Here is a 16,801-nt window from a genome sequence, read left to right as displayed (position 1 = left end):
TAACGTCCAGAAGGAATCGTTTCCGACCCCATAAAGTATATATATTCTTGATCAGCATCAATAGCCGAGTCGATTGAGCCCTGTCTGTCTGTCTGTCTGTCCGTCTGTCCGTCTGTCCGTCTGTCCGTCCGTCCGTCTGTCCGTCCCCTTCAGCGCCTAGTGCTCAAAGACTATGAGAGCTAGAGCAACGATGTTTTGGATCCAGACTTCTGTGATATGTCACTGCTACAAAAATATTTCAAAACTTCGCCCCGCCCACTTCCGCCCCCACAAAGGACGAAAATCTGTGGAATCCACATTTTTAAAGATACGATAAAACCAAAAACGCAGAATCGTAGAGAATGACCATATCTTTAAGACTGCGGAATCTGAATTGGATCGTATTATTATTATAGCCAGCATCAAGAAAACAATTTAATTTTTTCTCGCCCTGTCTCTCTCTAACACACACGTAGCATAGGCGGCTTTGCTTAGAGTAAAACATTAGCGCCTAGATCTCAGAGACTACAAAAGCTAGAGCAACCAAATTTGGTATCCACACTCCTAATATATCGGACCGAGACGAGTTTGTTTTAAAATTTCGCCACACCCCCTTCCGCCCCCGCAAAGGACGAAAATCTGGGGATATTCAAAAATCTCAGAGACTATTAAGGCTAGAGTAACCAAATTTGGTATCCGCACTCCTGTTAGATCTTACTATAAAACGTGCATCTCAAAATTTCGCCCCACTCCCTTCCGCCCCCGCAAAGGACGAAAATCTGTTTCATCCACAATATTCCACATTCGAGAAAACTAAAAACGCAGAATCATAGATAATGACCATATCTATCAGATTGCTGAATCTTGATCAGATCAGATCATTTTTATAGCCAAAAGGAACAGATCAATTTGCAATGGCTACGCAGCGACCGATGTCATGCTCAGACTGATTTTCTGTCTCTCTCGCACGCACTCTTTGTCGTGTCGTTTAATATTAGCGGCGTCTGCCGGAGGAGAGCCATACTGACTTACTATCGGGTATAACCGTAGAGTTGCGGTGTCCGCAGCAACTCACAGCGTTCCCCTCGTTATTATTATTAACCATAATTTATTATTTGTATTTATTTGTATTATTATTACTAATACTAATTCTAATTTTATTATATCTCAAAATGAGTATTGGGGTATATTCGATTTGTGGTGAAAACGGATGTGTGTAACGTCCAGAAGGAATCGTTTCCGTCCCCATAGAGTATATATATTCTTGATCAGCATCAATAGCCGAGTCGATTGAACCCTGTTTGTCTGTCCGTCTGTCCGTCTGTCCGTTCGTACGTCTGTCTGTCTGTCCGTCCCTATCAGCACCTAATGCTCAAAGACTATAAGAGGTAGAGCAAGGACATTGTATATCCGAACTTCTGTCATATGTCACTGTTACAAGTATATTTCAAAACTTTGCCCGCCCATCAACAATTTCAAAGATACGAGAAAACGGAAAACGCCGAATCGTAGAGGATGACAAATATCTTCTAGAATGCAAAATCTGAACGAGATCGAATAATTGTTATAGCCAGAAACACGAAAACAATTTCATTTTTTCTCGCTCTGTCCCTCTCTAACACACAGGTTTCATGGTCGGCTTTGCCTATTGCAAAATATGAGTTCAAGGATCTCAGAGACTATAAGAGCTAGAGTAAACAAATTTGGTATTCACACCCCTGTGATATCGGACCTTGACCGTTTTGTCTCAAAATTTCGCCACACCCCTTCCGCCCCCGCAAAGGACGAAAATCTGAGGGTATCCACAAATCTCAGAGACTATTAACGCTAGAGTAACCAAATTTGGTATCCACACTCCTGTTAGATCTCACTATAAAACGTATTGAAGATACGAGAAAAACAATCATAGGGACATTCTCTATCTATCTATGAGATTACTGAATCTGGATCAGATCGGATCATTTTTATAGCCAAAAGGAAAAAATTAATTTGCAGTGGCTACGCAGCGCCCGACGACATGTTCAGACACGTTTTCTGTCTCTCCCGCACGCACACATTGACGCTCAATGTAGCCATACTGACTATGTATCGGGTATAAATGTAGAGTTGCGGTCGCCGCAGCAACTTACAACGTTCCCCCTCGTTATTATTATTATTTATTTATTTATTTTATTTTTTTTTATTATTATTTTTTTAATTATTTATTTTTATTTTTTATTTATAAATTTTTTTTTAAAGATTTTATCAAGTATTCTTATAATTTCTCCCTAAATTGCGTTGCTCTACTAATATGTTTAATATTGAAAGGTAACTCGTTCCATAACCGTATAGCATTTGCTGAAAATTTTTTTCCCGAATTGCCAATTTTGTGCCTTATGGTCACCAGATTCAACGATCTATTAGATGAAGCAAAGGTTAATTTACCCTGTCCATCGATTCTTCTTGCTTCCCGCCGATCTGGAAGGAATCGTTTATAATTCCTCTCCATTAAAAAGGTAGCAGGTCTGACGCAAAAAATTATAGAGGTATAGCAAAGCTATCCGCTATTCCCAAAATGTTTGAGAAGGTTTTAACTCCGCACTTGCAACATCTCTGCAAGTCACTTATATCTCCAACTCGGCATGGATTTATAAGGCGGCGATCAACCACAACGAACTTGTTAGAGTTTACCTCTTTCATCATTAAAGGCTTTCAAGGTAACTTACAGACGGATGTTATTTACACCGACTTTAGTAAGGCATTCGACTCTGTAAACCATTCCCTTTTAGCGCATAAACTACACCTTTTAGGGTTTCCGCCCAACCTCCTGAGATGGATTTCTAGCTATCTTTGTTCCAGGTCTCAAAGAGTCCTCTTCAAAAACTCCCTCTCTTTTCCAGTAAAGATTTCTTTGGAAGTACCACAGGGCAGCCATCTTGGCCCTTACTCTTCACACTCTTTATTAATGACTTGCCTTCGGTATTAACATACTCTCGAGTACTTATGTATGCGGATGATGTTAAACTCTGTGTCCAGTATAAGGACATTTCATTTCATTCTCGCTTGCAATCCGATCTCAATAACTTTCAGTCATGGTGTTGTGCAAACTTGTTACACCTTAATGCCTCGAAATGCAAAGTTATGACATTTCATCGATCTAGCCCCTTGTTGGGTCCCTATACCCTATTTGGGTACCCTATACTCCCTCTCTTTACCAGTAAAGATTTCTTTGGAAGTACCACAGGGCAGCCATCTTGGCCCTTACTCTTCACACTCTTTATTAATGACTTGCCTTCGGTATTAACATACTCTCGAGTACTTATGTATGCGGATGATGTTAAACTCTGTGTCCAGTATAAGGACATTTCATTTCATTCTCGCTTGCAATCCGATCTCAATAACTTTCAGTCATGGTGTTGTGCAAACTTGTTACACCTTAATGCCTCGAAATGCAAAGTTATGACATTTCATCGATCTAGCCCCTTGTTGGCTCCCTATACCCTATTTGGTGGTTCTCTTGAGAGAATTACCCTGGTGGATGATCTGGGTTTTATGTAAGACCCCAAGTTAAAGTTTTCCGAACACATTTCTACCGTGGTAAATAAGGCCATGGGCGTGCTTTGGTTTATAAAGAGGTTGTCAAAGGAATTTGACCTCGCTTGTTCGTCCGATCTTAGAATACGGCTCCTGTGTATGGTGCCCTCAGTACAAAGTACACCAGCACCGTATAGAATCAGTACAGAAAAACTTTTTACTCTTTGCTCTGCGGGGCCTTAACTGGGATGCGGGTGTGAGACTCCCATCTTACTCTAGTAGACTGCTATTAGTAAACCTCCCATCCTTAGTTACCCGTCGAAAAATTCTTGGTGTGATTTTTATGCACAACTTGATCAGTGGTGACATAGACAGCCCTGATCTGTTGAGCCGCATAAACTTCCCGATTCCTAGTAGACTTACTAGAAATTTTATACCGTTGTTCCTTTCACTTTGTAGATCGAATTATTCTTTGCATGAACCGTTTAGGGTCTTATGCTCAGATTATAATTCCCTCTACTATATTATATCCACCACTAATTCTCTTCCTCTTATTAAATTACTAATCCTTACACACCTTTCTAGTAATTAGTAATTGTAGTGGTATTGTATTTTGAATGCATGCCCAGTTCTCTCAGTAACTTTAATGCTAATTTTCCTCGAATATTATTCTAACAGCTATCTTTCCTGCATGATCGCGTAACAGCCTTCTGCTGGTTTCAGACGGGCCACTTGACGGTGTAGTAATTGCATCGCCTCTTGCAAGATGCAGTCATTGTATGCCAACGTCCAGAAATTAAATTCAAGTAGCTCGGCTGTCTGGTATAGATTATTCGATGTAGATAAATAATTGTTCTGTACTCTATCCATGTCTTTAAATCCAGTTTGAATATTTTTCTTGCTAACATTAAGATATGATCGGTTCGTCTCTTATTATATATGTAGCGGGCATTGTTGTTAAATGTTACTTTTAGTTTTTTTTGAGATTCAGCGTCACAATTTCCAAATATTGCAATCCCATAGAATAAGGTGGGTGTCAAATATGTCTTAGCTATCATTAGATTGAGTATATCTGGTAAGAATTTTTGTGTTAGTGCGAGTTGTCTTAGCAGACTATATGTTCTACCAGTAGCTTTCACTACCTGGTTACTCCAAGAAAGCGTATTGTTAAATGTTAATCCTAAGTTTTCCACATGATCTATGTAATTAATTTGTTTTCCTTCGATTTCAAGTTTTGGATAGGCCATCGTATTTAGTTGCTGCTTGTATATTATTACACATTTACATTTATCTGGATTAAGTGCCAGACAATTACGCTTCGCCCAGCAACTCGCATTGAATAAAGCACACTTACACACATTTATCAATTTTACTCAATTAACGACTAACATACATTTGGACATCATCCGCATATATATGACTTTTACAATTTAACAGGACGTCTGGCATGTAATTCACATATAATGAGAACAAAAGCGGTCCAGGAACTGAACCTTGAGACACACCACGTGTAGTGCTCATCATTGAAGAAATTCTACTTCCACTTACTACAACCTGTCTTCTATCAGTTAAATACGATTTTAATAGCTTTATAGCTAAATTACTAAAATTGAAAAAGTTGACTAATTTACTTAATAAGATTTCGTGGTTTACTGAAGTCAAGTAGTACTAATAGCGTCACATTTCCTTCATCTTTTTATACCCGATACTCAACATGAGTATTGGGGTATATTAGATTTGTGGTAAAAGTGGATGTGTGTAACGTCCAGAAGGAATCGTTTCCGACCCCATAAAGTATATATATTCTTGATCAGCATCAATAGCCGAGTCGATTGAGCCCTGTCTGTCTGTCTGTCTGTCCGTCTGTCCGTCTGTCCGTCTGTCCGTCCGTCCGTCTGTCCGTCCCCTTCAGCGCCTAGTGCTCAAAGACTATGAGAGCTAGAGCAACGATGTTTTGGATCCAGACTTCTGTGATATGTCACTGCTACAAAAATATTTCAAAACTTCGCCCCGCCCACTTCCGCCCCCACAAAGGACGAAAATCTGTGGAATCCACATTTTTAAAGATACGATAAAACCAAAAACGCAGAATCGTAGAGAATGACCATATCTTTAAGACTGCGGAATCTGAATTGGATCGTATTATTATTATAGCCAGCATCAAGAAAACAATTTAATTTTTTCTCGCCCTGTCTCTCTCTAACACACACGTAGCATAGGCGGCTTTGCTTAGAGTAAAACATTAGCGCCTAGATCTCAGAGACTACAAAAGCTAGAGCAACCAAATTTGGTATCCACACTCCTAATATATCGGACCGAGACGAGTTTGTTTTAAAATTTCGCCACACCCCCTTCCGCCCCCGCAAAGGACGAAAATCTGGGGATATTCAAAAATCTCAGAGACTATTAAGGCTAGAGTAACCAAATTTGGTATCCGCACTCCTGTTACATCTTACTATAAAACGTGCATCTCAAAATTTCGCCCCACTCCCTTCCGCCCCCGCAAAGGACGAAAATCTGTTTCATCCACAATATTCCACATTCGAGAAAACTAAAAACGCAGAATCATAGATAATGACCATATCTATCAGATTGCTGAATCTTGATCAGATCAGATCATTTTTATAGCCAAAAGGAACAGATCAATTTGCAATGGCTACGCAGCGACCGATGTCATGCTCAGACTGATTTTCTGTCTCTCTCGCACGCACTCTTTGTCGTGTCGTTTAATATTAGCGGCGTCTGCCGGAGGAGAGCCATACTGAATTACTATCGGGTATAACCGTAGAGTTGCGGTGTCCGCAGCAACTCACAGCGTTCCCCCTCGTTATTATTATTAACCATAATTTATTATTTGTATTTATTTGTATTATTATTACTAATACTAATTCTAATTTTATTATATCTCAAAATGAGTATTGGGGTATATTCGATTTGTGGTGAAAACGGATGTGTGTAACGTCCAGAAGGAATCGTTTCCGTCCCCATAGAGTATATATATTCTTGATCAGCATCAATAGCCGAGTCGATTGAACCCTGTTTGTCTGTCCGTCTGTCCGTTCGTACGTCTGTCTGTCTGTCCGTCCCTATCAGCACCTAATGCTCAAAGACTATAAGAGGTAGAGCAAGGACATTGTATATCCGAACTTCTGTCATATGTCACTGTTACAAGTATATTTCAAAACTTTGCCCGCCCATCAACAATTTCAAAGATACGAGAAAACGGAAAACGCCGAATCGTAGAGGATGACAAATATCTTCTAGAATGCAAAATCTGAACGAGATCGAATAATTGTTATAGCCAGAAACACGAAAACAATTTCATTTTTTCTCGCTCTGTCCCTCTCTAACACACAGGTTTCATGGTCGGCTTTGCCTATTGCAAAATATGAGTTCAAGGATCTCAGAGACTATAAGAGCTAGAGTAAACAAATTTGGTATTCACACCCCTGTGATATCGGACCTTGACCGTTTTGTCTCAAAATTTCGCCACACCCCCTTCCGCCCCCGCAAAGGACGAAAATCTGAGGGTATCCACAAATCTCAGAGACTATTAACGCTAGAGTAACCAAATTTGGTATCCACACTCCTGTTAGATCTCACTATAAAACGTATTGAAGATACGAGAAAAACAATCATAGGGACATTCTCTATCTATCTATGAGATTACTGAATCTGGATCAGATCGGATCATTTTTATAGCCAAAAGGAAAAAATTAATTTGCAGTGGCTACGCAGCGCCCGACGACATGTTCAGACACGTTTTCTGTCTCTCCCGCACGCACACATTGACGCTCAATGTAGCCATACTGACTATGTATCGGGTATAAATGTAGAGTTGCGGTCGCCGCAGCAACTTACAACGTTCCCCCTCGTTATTATTATTATTTATTTATTTATTTTATTTTTTTTTATTATTATTTTTTTAATTATTTATTTTTATTTTTTATTTATAAATTTTTTTTTAAAGATTTTATCAAGTATTCTTATAATTTCTCCCTAAATTGCGTTGCTCTACTAATATGTTTAATATTGAAAGGTAACTCGTTCCATAACCGTATAGCATTTGCTGAAAATTTTTTTCCCGAATTGCCAATTTTGTGCCTTATGGTCACCAGATTCAACGATCTATTAGATGAAGCAAAGGTTAATTTACCCTGTCCATCGATTCTTCTTGCTTCCCGCCGATCTGGAAGGAATCGTTTATAATTCCTCTCCATTAAAAAGGTAGCAGGTCTGACGCAAAAAATTATAGAGGTATAGCAAAGCTATCCGCTATTCCCAAAATGTTTGAGAAGGTTTTAACTCCGCACTTGCAACATCTCTGCAAGTCACTTATATCTCCAACTCGGCATGGATTTATAAGGCGGCGATCAACCACAACGAACTTGTTAGAGTTTACCTCTTTCATCATTAAAGGCTTTCAAGGTAACTTACAGACGGATGTTATTTACACCGACTTTAGTAAGGCATTCGACTCTGTAAACCATTCCCTTTTAGCGCATAAACTACACCTTTTAGGGTTTCCGCCCAACCTCCTGAGATGGATTTCTAGCTATCTTTGTTCCAGGTCTCAAAGAGTCCTCTTCAAAAACTCCCTCTCTTTTCCAGTAAAGATTTCTTTGGAAGTACCACAGGGCAGCCATCTTGGCCCTTACTCTTCACACTCTTTATTAATGACTTGCCTTCGGTATTAACATACTCTCGAGTACTTATGTATGCGGATGATGTTAAACTCTGTGTCCAGTATAAGGACATTTCATTTCATTCTCGCTTGCAATCCGATCTCAATAACTTTCAGTCATGGTGTTGTGCAAACTTGTTACACCTTAATGCCTCGAAATGCAAAGTTATGACATTTCATCGATCTAGCCCCTTGTTGGGTCCCTATACCCTATTTGGTGGTTCTCTTGAGAGAATTACCCTGGTGGATGATCTGGGTGTTATGTAAGACCCCAAGTTAAAGTTTTCCGAACACATTTCTACCGTGGTAAATAAGGCCATGGGCGTGCTTTGGTTTATAAAGAGGTTGTCAAAGGAATTTGACCTCGCTTGTTCGTCCGATCTTAGAATACGGCTCCTGTGTATGGTGCCCTCAGTACAAAGTACACCAGCACCGTATAGAATCAGTACAGAAAAACTTTTTACTCTTTGCTCTGCGGGGCCTTAACTGGGATGCGGGTGTGAGACTCCCATCTTACTCTAGTAGACTGCTATTAGTAAACCTCCCATCCTTAGTTACCCGTAGAAAAATTCTTGGTGTGATTTTTATGCACAACTTGAACAGTGGTGACATAGACAGCCCTGATCTGTTGAGCCGCATAAACTTCCCGATTCCTATTAGACTTACTAGAAATTTTATACCGTTGTTCCTTTCACTTTGTAGATCGAATTATTCTTTGCATGAACCGTTTAGGGTCTTATGCTCAGATTATAATTCCCTCTACTATATTATATCCACCACTAATTCTCTTCCTCTTATTAAATTACTAATCCTTACACACCTTTCTAGTAATTAGTAATTGTAGTGGTATTGTATTTTGAATGCATGCCCAGTTCTCTCAGTAACTTTAATGCTAATTTTCCTCGAATATTATTCTAACAGCTTTCCTGCATGCTCGCGTAACAGCCTTCTGCTGGTTTCAGACGTGCCACTTGACGGTGTAGTAATTGCATCGCCTCTTGCAAGATGCAGTCATTGTATGCCAACGTCCAGAAATTAAATTCAAGTAGCTCGGCTGTCTGGTATAGATTATTCGATGTAGATAAATAATTGTTCTGTACTCTATCCATGTCTTTAAATCCAGTTTGAATATTTTTTTTGCTAACATTAAGATATGATCGGTTCGTCTCTTATTATATATGTAGCGGGCATTGTTGTTAAATGTTACTTTTAGTTTTTTTTTAGATTCAGCGTCACAATTTCCAAATATTGCAGTCCCATAGAATAAGGTGGGTGTCAAATATGTCTTAGCTATCATTAGATTGAGTATATCTGGTAAGAATTTTTGTGTTAGTGCGAGTTGTCTTAGCAGACTATATGTTCTACCAGTAGCTTTCACTACCTGGTTACTCCAAGAAAGCGTATTGTTAAATGTTAATCCTAAGTTTTCCACATGATCTATGTAATTAATTTGTTTTCCTTCGATTTCAAGTTTTGGATAGGCCATCGTATTTAGTTGCTGCTTGTATATTATTACACATTTACATTTATCTGGATTAAGTGCCAGACAATTACGCTTCGCCCAGCAACTCGCATTGAATAAAGCACACTTACACACATTCATCAATTTTACTCAATTAACGACTAACATACATTTGGACATCATCCGCATATATATGACTTTTACAATTTAACAGGACGTCTGGCATGTAATTCACATATAATGAGAACAAAAGCGGTCCAGGAACTGAACCTTGAGACACACCACGTGTAGTGCTCATCATTGAAGAAATTCTACTTCCACTTACTACAACCTGTCTTCTATCAGTTAAATACGATTTTAATAGCTTTATAGCTAAATTACTAAAATTGAAAAAGTTGACTAATTTACTTAATAAGATTTCGTGGTTTACTGAAGTCAAGTAGTACTAATAGCGTCACATTTCCTTCATCTTTTTATACCCGATACTCAACATGAGTATTGGGGTATATTAGATTTGTGGTAAAAGTGGATGTGTGTAACGTCCAGAAGGAATCGTTTCCGACCCCATAAAGTATATATATTCTTGATCAGCATCAATAGCCGAGTCGATTGAGCCCTGTCTGTCTGTCTGTCTGTCCGTCTGTCCGTCTGTCCGTCCGTCCGTCTGTCCGTCCCCTTCAGCGCCTAGTGCTCAAAGACTATAAGAGCTAGAGCAACGATGTTTTGGATCCAGACTTCTGTGATATGTCACTGCTACAAACATATTTCAAAACTTCGCCCCGCCCACTTCCGCCCCCACAAAGGACGAAAATCTGTGGAATCCACATTTTTAAAGATACGATAAAACCAAAAACGCAGAATCGTAGAGAATGACCATATCATTAAGACTGCGGAATCTGAATTGGATCGTATTATTATTATAGCCAGCATCAAGAAAACAATTTAATTTTTTCTCGCCCTGTCTCTCTCTAACACACACGTAGCATAGGCGGCTTTGCTTAGAGTAAAACATTAGCGCCTAGATCTCAGAGACTACAAAAGCTAGAGCAACCAAATTTGGTATCCACACTCCTAATATATCGGACCGAGACGAGTTTGTTTCAAAATTTCGCCACACCCCCTTCCGCCCCCGCAAAGGACGAAAATCTGGGGATATTCAAAAATCTCAGAGACTATTAAGGCTAGAGTAACCAAATTTGGTATCCGCACTCCTGTTAGATCTTACTATAAAACGCGCATCTCAAATTTCGCCCCACCCCCTTCCGCCCCCGCAAAGGACGAAAATCTGTTTCATCCACAATATTCCACATTCGAGAAAACTAAAAACGCAGAATCATAGATAATGACCATATCTATCAGATTGCTGAATCTTGATCAGATCAGATCATTTTTATAGCCAAAAGGAACAGATCAATTTGCAATGGCTACGCAGCGACCGATGTCACGCTCAGACTGATTTTCTGTCTCTCTCGCACGCACTCTTTGTCGTGTCGTTTAATATTAGCGGCGTCTGCCGGAGGAGAGCCATACTGACTTACTATCGGGTATAACCGTAGAGTTGCGGTGTCCGCAGCAACTCACAGCGTTCCCCCTCGTTATTATTATTAACCATAATTTATTATTTGTATTTATTTGTATTATTAATACTAATACTAATTCTAATTTTATTATATCTCAAAATGAGTATTGGGGTATATTCGATTTGTGGTGAAAACGGATGTGTGTAACGTCCAGAAGGAATCGTTTCCGTCCCCATAGAGTATATATATTCTTGATCAGCATCAATAGCCGAGTCGATTGAACCCTGTTTGTCTGTCCGTCTGTCCGTTCGTACGTCTGTCTGTCTGTCCGTCCCTATCAGCGCCTAATGCTCAAAGACTATAAGAGCTAGAGCAAGGACATTGTATATCCGAACTTCTGTCATATGTCACTGTTACAAGTATATTTCAAAACTTTGCCCGCCCATCAACAATTTCAAAGATACGAGAAAACGGAAAACGCCGAATCGTAGAGGATGACAAATATCTTCTAGAATGCAAAATCTGAACGAGATCGAATAATTGTTATAGCCAGAAACACGAAAACAATTTCATTTTTTCTCGCTCTGTCCCTCTCTAACACACAGGTTTCATGGTCGGCTTTGCCTATTGCAAAATATGAGTTCAAGGATCTCAGAGACTATAAGAGCTAGAGTAAACAAATTTGGTATTCACACCCCTGTGATATCGGACCTTGACCGTTTTGTCTCAAAACTTCGCCACACCCCCTTCCGCCCCCGCAAAGGACGAAAATCTGAGGGTATCCACAAATCTCAGAGACTATTAACGCTAGAGTAACCAAATTTGGTATCCACACTCCTGTTAGATCTCACTATAAAACGTATTGAAGATACGAGAAAAACAATCATAGGGACATTCTCTATCTATCTATGAGATTACTGAATCTGGATCAGATCGGATCATTTTTATAGCCAAAAGGAAAAAATTAATTTGCAGTGGCTACGCAGCGCCCGACGACATGTTCAGACACGTTTTCTGTCTCTCCCGCACGCACACATTGACGCTCAATGTAGCCATACTGACTATGTATCGGGTATAAATGTAGAGTTGCGGTCGCCGCAGCAACTTACAACGTTCCCCCTCGTTATTATTATTATTATTATTTATTTATTTATTTTATTTTTTTTTATTATTATTTTTTTAATTATTTATTTTTATTTTTTTATTATTTATTTATTAATTTTTTTTTTTAGATTTTATCAAGTATTCTTATAATTTCTCCCTAAATTGCGTTGCTCTACTAATATGTTTAATATTGAAAGGTAACTCGTTCCATAACCGTATAGCATTTGCTGAAATTTTTTTTCCCGAATTGCCAATTTTGTGCCTTATGGTCACCAGATTCAACGATCTATTAGATGAAGCAAAGGTTAATTTACCCTGTCCATCGATTCTTCTTGCTTCCCGCCGATCTGGAAGGAATCGTTTATAATTCCTCTCCATTAAAAAGGTAGGTCTGACGCAAAAAATTATAGAGGTATAGCAAAGCTATCCGCTATTCCCAAAATGTTTGAGAAGGTTTTAACTCCGCACTTGCAACATCTCTGCAAGTCACTTATATCTCCAACTCGGCATGGATTTATAAGGCGGCGATCAACCACAACGAACTTGTTAGAGTTTACCTCTTTCATCATTAAAGGCTTTCAAGGTAACTTACAGACGGATGTTATTTACACCGACTTTAGTAAAGCATTCGACTCTGTAAACCATTCCCTTTTAGCGCATAAACTACACCTTTTAGGGTTTCCGCCCAACCTCCTGAGATGGATTTCTAGCTATCTTTGTTCCAGGTCTCAAAGAGTCCTCTTCAAAAACTCCCTCTCTTTACCAGTAAAGATTTCTTCGGGAGTACCACAGGGCAGCCATCTTGGCCCTTACTCTTCACACTCTTTATTAATGACTTGCCTTCGGTATTAACATACTCTCGAGTACTCTCGATCTCAATAACTTTCAGTCATGGTGTTGTGCAAACTTGTTACACCTTAATGCCTCGAAATGCAAAGTTATGACATTTCATCGATCTAGCCCCTTGTTGGCTCCCTATACCCTATTTGGTGGTTCTCTTGAGAGAATTACCCTGGTGGATGATCTGGGTGTTATGTAAGACCCCAAGTTAAAGTTTTCCGAACACATTTCTACCGTGGTAAATAAGGCCATGGGCGTGCTTTGGTTTATAAAGAGGTTGTCAAAGGAATTTGACCTCGCTTGTTCGTCCGATCTTAGAATACGGCTCCTGTGTATGGTGCCCTCAGTACAAAGTACACCAGCACCGTATAGAATCAGTACAGAAAAACTTTTTACTCTTTGCTCTGCGGGGCCTTAACTGGGATGCGGGTGTGAGACTCCCATCCTACTCTAGTAGACTGCTATTAGTAAACCTCCCATCCTTAGTTACCCGTAGAAAAATTCTTGGTGTGATTTTTATGCACAACTTGAACAGTGGTGACATAGACAGCCCTGATCTGTTGAGCCGCATAAACTTCCCGATTCCTATTAGACTTACTAGAAATTTTATACCGTTGTTCCTTTCACTTTGTAGATCGAATTATTCTTTGCATGAACCGTTTAGGGTCTTATGCTCAGATTATAATTCCCTCTACTATATTATATCCACCACTAATTCTCTTCCTCTTATTAAATTACTAATCCTTACACACCTTTCTAGTAATTAGTAATTGTAGTGGTATTGTATTTTGAATGCATGCCCAGTTCTCTCAGTAACTTTAATGCTAATTTTCCTCGAATATTATTCTAACAGCTATCTTTCCTGCATGCTCGCGTAACAGCCTTCTGCTGGTTTCAGACGGGCCACTTGACGGTGTAGTAATTGCATCGCCTCTTGCAAGATGCAGTCATTGTATGCCAACGTCCAGAAATTAAATTCAAGTAGCTCGGCTGTCTGGTATAGATTATTCGATGTAGATAAATAATTGTTCTGTACTCTATCCATGTCTTTAAATCCAGTTTGAATATTTTTTTTGCTAACATTAAGATATGATCGGTTCGTCTCTTATTATATATGTAGCGGGCATTGTTGTTAAATGTTACTTTTAGTTTTTTTTTAGATTCAGCGTCACAATTTCCAAATATTGCAGTCCCATAGAATAAGGTGGGTGTCAAATATGTCTTAGCTATCATTAGATTGAGTATATCTGGTAAGAATTTTTGTGTTAGTGCGAGTTGTCTTAGCAGACTATATGTTCTACCAGTAGCTTTCACTACCTGGTTACTCCAAGAAAGCGTATTGTTAAATGTTAATCCTAAGTTTTCCACATGATCTATGTAATTAATTTGTTTTCCTTCGATTTCAAGTTTTGGATAGGCCATCGTATTTAGTTGCTGCTTGTATATTATTACACATTTACATTTATCTGGATTAAGTGCCAGACAATTACGCTTCGCCCAGCAACTCGCATTGAATAAAGCACACTTACACACATTCATCAATTTTACTCAATTAACGACTAACATACATTTGGACATCATCCGCATATATATGACTTTTACAATTTAACAGGACGTCTGGCATGTAATTCACATATAATGAGAACAAAAGCGGTCCAGGAACTGAACCTTGAGACACACCACGTGTAGTGCTCATCATTGAAGAAATTCTACTTCCACTTACTACAACCTGTCTTCTATCAGTTAAATACGATTTTAATAGCTTTATAGCTAAATTACTAAAATTGAAAAAGTTGACTAATTTACTTAATAAGATTTCGTGGTTTACTGAAGTCAAGTAGTACTAATAGCGTCACATTTCCTTCATCTTTTTATACCCGATACTCAACATGAGTATTGGGGTATATTAGATTTGTGGTAAAAGTGGATGTGTGTAACGTCCAGAAGGAATCGTTTCCGACCCCATAAAGTATATATATTCTTGATCAGCATCAATAGCCGAGTCGATTGAGCCCTGTCTGTCTGTCTGTCTGTCCGTCTGTCCGTCTGTTCGTCCGTCCGTCTGTCCGTCCCCTTCAGCGCCTAGTGCTCAAAGACTATAAGAGCTAGAGCAACGATGTTTTGGATCCAGACTTCTGTGATATGTCACTGCTACAAACATATTTCAAAACTTCGCCCCGCCCACTTCCGCCCCCACAAAGGACGAAAATCTGTGGAATCCACATTTTTAAAGATACGATAAAACCAAAAACGCAGAATCGTAGAGAATGACCATATCTTTAAGACTGCGGAATCTGAATTGGATCGTATTATTATTATAGCCAGCATCAAGAAAACAATTTAATTTTTTCTCGCCCTGTCTCTCTCTAACACACACGTAGCATAGGCGGCTTTGCTTAGAGTAAAACATTAGCGCCTAGATCTCAGAGACTACAAAAGCTAGAGCAACCAAATTTGGTATCCACACTCCTAATATATCGGACCGAGACGAGTTTGTTTCAAAATTTCGCCACACCCCCTTCCGCCCCCGCAAAGGACGAAAATCTGGGGATATTCAAAAATCTCAGAGACTATTAAGGCTAGAGTAACCAAATTTGGTATCCGCACTCCTGTTAGATCTTACTATAAAACGTGCATCTCAAAATTTCGCCCCACTCCCTTCCGCCCCCGCAAAGGACGAAAATCTGTTTCATCCACAATATTCCACATTCGAGAAAACTAAAAACGCAGAATCATAGATAATGACCATATCTATCAGATTGCTGAATCTTGATCAGATCAGATCATTTTTATAGCCAAAAGGAACAGATCAATTTGCAATGGCTACGCAGCGACCGATGTCACGCTCAGACTGATTTTCTGTCTCTCTCGCACGCACTCTTTGTCGTGTCGTTTAATATTAGCGGCGTCTGCCGGAGGAGAGCCATACTGACTTACTATCGGGTATAACCGTAGAGTTGCGGTGTCCGCAGCAACTCACAGCGTTCCCCCTCGTTATTATTATTAACCATAATTTATTATTTGTATTTATTTGTATTATTAATACTAATACTAATTCTAATTTTATTATATCTCAAAATGAGTATTGGGGTATATTCGATTTGTGGTGAAAACGGATGTGTGTAACGTCCAGAAGGAATCGTTTCCGTCCCCATAGAGTATATATATTCTTGATCAGCATCAATAGCCGAGTCGATTGAACCCTGTTTGTCTGTCCGTCTGTCCGTCTGTCCGTTCGTACGTCTGTCTGTCTGTCCGTCCCTATCAGCGCCTAATGCTCAAAGACTATAAGAGCTAGAGCAAGGACATTGTATATCCGAACTTCTGTCATATGTCACTGTTACAAGTATATTTCAAAACTTTGCCCGCCCATCAACAATTTCAAAGATACGAGAAAACGGAAAACGCCGAATCGTAGAGGATGACAAATATCTTCTAGAATGCAAAATCTGAACGAGATCGAATAATTGTTATAGCCAGAAACACGAAAACAATTTCATTTTTTCTCGCTCTGTCCCTCTCTAACACACAGGTTTCATGGTCGGCTTTGCCTATTGCAAAATATGAGTTCAAGGATCTCAGAGACTATAAGAGCTAGAGTAAACAAATTTGGTATTCACACCCCTGTGATATCGGACCTTGACCGTTTTGTCTCAAAACTTCGCCACACCCCCTTCCGCCCCCGCAAAGGACGAAAAT

This window comes from Drosophila miranda, chromosome XR (genome assembly GCF_003369915.1).
Source record: "Drosophila miranda strain MSH22 chromosome XR, D.miranda_PacBio2.1, whole genome shotgun sequence".
Taxonomy (NCBI): domain Eukaryota; kingdom Metazoa; phylum Arthropoda; class Insecta; order Diptera; family Drosophilidae; genus Drosophila; species Drosophila miranda.
This window is presented reverse-complemented; position numbering follows the sequence as displayed.